Genomic DNA, 4,534 nt, shown 5'->3' with positions numbered 1-4,534 from the left:
TCATCCTGAGCCTATTGGAAAAAAAAACATTGATCTGCTCACTATTTTCATGTTAACATAAGAAAATCCCAAAGGTCAGAAATGTTGGCTGCCACATGAAGGCACAAGTGAGCAGTCAGTGTTGATAAGGTCGGGTTTCGATTATTGAGACAAAATGAATTAGCTGATCATTGTGATATCTGAGCCAGGATATAAAGTTTCTGATGTTGAAATCAAACTAAACTCATCGGTAGCTCACATCTATTATTACACCATCTGCGTCAAGACAACTAATCGGTATTATTTGGTCAACAAAATCTTTTTTTTTTAAAGCCACTCTTTGTATGTGTATCTAACAAGTAAGCAGAGACTATAAATGAGAAACATACTGGTAATCGTTGTCCGCCAATAGTTTGACTGAGTCAGTAAACTGCCTGAACCCTGGCTTCCCCTGATTAATTTGCAATTATTTACATCCTGTGAGCATTTCACAGAGATTTATAGAGGTATCCTATAGTACACAATATACGGGAGATAATAATAACATCATTTTAGTTGTAACATTTCGATGAAATGGTTGTGAAAGTACTTGGATAGTAAGTACTTGTCTGCAGCTGATTCTATTTAAATTATTGAATAGTAGGTAGATGAGTTACAAATAATTCATTCTTCATAGTGTGTCTTATATGTAGATACAATTATGTCAGCATTTTAAAAGATCACTCATGCAGAAAACTACATTGATGCCATACACTTGGAGAATTTGCATCAGAGAAACACACCTTCGGACCCAACTGGTCCAACTGGTACTTACGCTCCACGCATGCCTCCTCTGACTTTACTTCATCCAACTTTATCAGCATTTCCTTCTCATAGATAATAGGATTATACCATGGCAATTACCAATGATCAGACAATCAAAAGAGTATTGTTGTGTTATGTACTCTGGGATAACACAGGCTGCAACTCGATGCAGCTTTGACGAAAAGATACTCCAGACGTTGAAGTAAGTTCAATGTGATTTATTGAACCATTAGCACAGTTCTCTGAGTTCGACTCACCTGCTAATCTTGCAATAGTAACTCAGTCTGCTCTAAGCCACGTAGTGGGTGTGATGCTTCTGATCTGCCCCTGTCCTACTCTCTAAGTGTCACCTGTTGAAAGAGACAGAGCATGTGTGCCCTGTCCTTATATATGGGTTGTGTAATGCCCCCTTGTGGTAGTGTCACCTCTGGGTGTCTTGACTGCCCATTGGTCGTGTCCTATTCTATGTGTTCATTAGCTGTATGTCTGCATGTCATGATGTCTCTGGTGCTCCCTCTAGTGTTTACTTAGTCATAGTGCATTTACATTAACCCCTTGTGTATTTACAGTGATGCATTTCACCACATTCCCCCCTTTTTTCGTGTTACATATTTTCTGTACAGTGTTAAAGAAAAATTGAATAAAAACAGGTAAATAAGTGATGACATGTACAAGTTATGATGACTGTGATGATGATACAAGATCAAAGAATAGTTATGAGACATTGAGGATTATACAACACCAAATAATAGTTATGAGTCCAAAGTTCATGAATTTACACGGTCTAGTGGCTTTCTTGTGCTGTTATGGAAGTGTCGATGTTGATGTTGTCATTCCCTTGTCAACGCCGTCAGTGTCCTGGTGTTTACGTAACCAAGAAGTCATCAGGAGGTGTTGAAATGGTCAAATCACTTCATTGTCTGAGGTGGATTCCTTTTTTTAATGCTTGTGGCAGCAATTCTTTTTTTTTTTAAATATATTTTATTGAAATTTTTTTTCCCTGAGCAACATTTTTCCCGCTTACAAAACAAGCGAAACGATAACAATAACAAAACAGAAATGTTTTAACTTTTTAACAATAATAATAATAATAATATACAAGTAACAAAACCTCGTACTCTATTGACCTATACTCAACTAAGCCTCCTCCCCCCCTCCCCCCCCTCCCCCCTGGGTTGCTGCTGCTGGTCATCTGTCTTCCCTCTAACGTTCCCCTAGGTAGTCGAGAAATGGCTGCCACCGCCTGGTGAACACTCGAGCCGATCCTCTCAGGGCAAACTTTATCTGCTCCAGCTTAATAAACCCCGCCATATTGTTTACCCAGGCCTCCAGTCCAGGGGGTTTCGCCTCCTTCCACATGAGTAGGATCCTGCGCCGTGCTACGAGGGACGCAAAGGCCACGACATCGGCCTCTTTCGCCTCCTGCACTCCTGGCTCTTCCGCAACTCCAAATAGAGCTAACCCCCAGCCTGGTTTGACCCGGGCCTTCACCACCTGCGAAATCACTCCCGTCACTCCCTTCCAATACCCTTCCAGTGCCGGGCATGCCCAAAACATATGTGCGTGGTTTGCCGGGCTCCCGCCACACCTCCCACATTTGTCCTCCACTCCAAAGAACCTGCTCAATCTTGCCCCCGTTATGTGTGCTCTATGTAGCACCTTAAATTGAATCAGGCTAAGCCTGGCGCATGAGGAAGAGGAATTTACCCTGCTTAGGGCATCAGCCCACATACCCTCTTCTATCTCCTCCCCTAGTTCTTCTTCCCACTTTCTTTTTAGTTCGCCCACCGACTCCTCCCCCTCTTCCCTCATCTCTCTATAAATCTCTGACACCTTGCCCTCTCCGACCCACACCCCTGAAAGCACCCTGTCCTGTATCCCCTGTGTCGGGAGCCGCGGAAATTCCCTCACCTGTTGTCTAGTAAACGCCCTCACCTGCATATTACTCAAGAAATTCCCCCGGGGTAACTTATACTTTTCCTCCAGTGCTCCCAAGCTCGCAAAAGTCCCATCTATGAATAAATCTCCCACCTTCCTAATTCCCAACTGGTACCAGCTCTGAAATCCTCCATCCATTCTTCCTGGGGCGAACCTATGGTTGTTCCTGATAGGGGACCCCACCAGGGCTCCCCGCACCCCTCTCTGTCGCCTCCACTGTCCCCATATGTTCAGTGTTGCTGCCACCACCGGGTTCGTGGTGTACTTTTTCGGTGAGAACGGTAGCGGCGCCGTCACCAGCGCCTCTAGACTCGTCCCTTTACAGGACCTTCTCTCCAGCCTTTTCCACACCGCTCCCTCACCCTCCATCATCCATCTACGTATCATTGCCACATTGGCGGCCCAGTAATAATCTCCCAAGTTCGGTAGTGCCAGTCCTCCTCTGTCCCTACTGCGCTGCAGGAACCCCCTCCTTACTCTCGGAACTTTCCCTGCCCACACAAAGCTCGTAATGCTCCTATCTATTTTATTTAAAAAGGTCCTGGTGATTAAAATAGGGAGACATTGAAATACAAATAAGAACCTCGGGAGGACCATCACCTTAATTGCCTGCACCCTGCCCGCCAGCGATAAAGGCTGCATGTCCCACCTCTTAAAGTCCTCCTCCATTTGTTCTACCAGCCGTGTCAGATTAAGTCTGTGCAAGGTTCCCCAGCTCCTAGCAATCTAAATCCCCAAGTATCGGAAGTTTCTTTCCACTTTCCTTAGCGGTAAGCCTTCTATCTCTCTACTCTGGTCCCCTGGATGTATCACATATAATTCACTCTTCCCCATGTTTAACCTATACCCCGAAAATTCCCCGAACCTCCTCAAGATTTGCATAACCTCTATCATCCCCCCCGCTGGGTCCGACACGTATAGCAATAGGTCATCCGCGTATAACGAGACTCGGTGTTCTTCTCCCCCTCTAGTCACCCCTCTCCATTTCCTGGAGTCTCTCAGCGCCATGGCCAGAGGTTCAATTGCCAGCGCAAACAACAATGGAGACAGCGGGCATCCCTGTCTTGTTCCCCCATATAATCGGAAATACTCCGATCTATTTCGACCTGTAACTACGCTTGCCGTTGGTGCCCCATAAAGTAGTCTAACCCAGCGAATAAATCCGTTCCCAAACCCAAACCTCCTTAACACTTCCCATAAATACTCCCACTCCACCCTATCAAATGCCTTCTCTGCGTCCATTGCCGCCACTATCTCTGCCTCCCCCTCCACTGAGGGCATCATTATCACCCCTAATAGCCGTTGCACGTTAACATTCAATTGTCTCCCTTTTACGAACCCTGTCTGGTTTTCGTGCACCACCCCTGGGACACAGTCCTCTATCCTCGATGCCAGCACCTTTGCTAGCAGTTTGGCGTCCACGTTCAATAGTGAAATAGGTCTATAGGACCCACACTGCATCGGATCTTTGTCCCTCTTCAAAATTAGCGATATCGTCGCCTCCGACATTGTCGGGGGTAGTGTCCCCCCTTCCCTGGCCTCATTGAACGTCCTCGCCAACAACGGGGCCAACAAGTCCACATATTTTCTGTAGAATTCCACCGGGAACCCGTCCGGCCCCGGGGCCTTCCCTGCTTGCATGCTTCCCTGTCCCTTAATAACCTCGTCCACCTCAATCGGCGCCCCCAGGCCTGCCACCGCCTGCTCCTCCACTTTCGGGAACCTCAACTGGTCCAGGAACTGCCGCATCCCCTCCTCTCCCTCTGGGGGCTGAGACCTATACAGTTCTTCATAAAAGGTCTTAAACACCTCA

This window comes from Scyliorhinus torazame, chromosome 19 (genome assembly GCF_047496885.1).
Source record: "Scyliorhinus torazame isolate Kashiwa2021f chromosome 19, sScyTor2.1, whole genome shotgun sequence".
Lineage (NCBI taxonomy): Eukaryota > Metazoa > Chordata > Chondrichthyes > Carcharhiniformes > Scyliorhinidae > Scyliorhinus > Scyliorhinus torazame.
Note: the sequence above shows the minus strand (reverse complement) of the source record.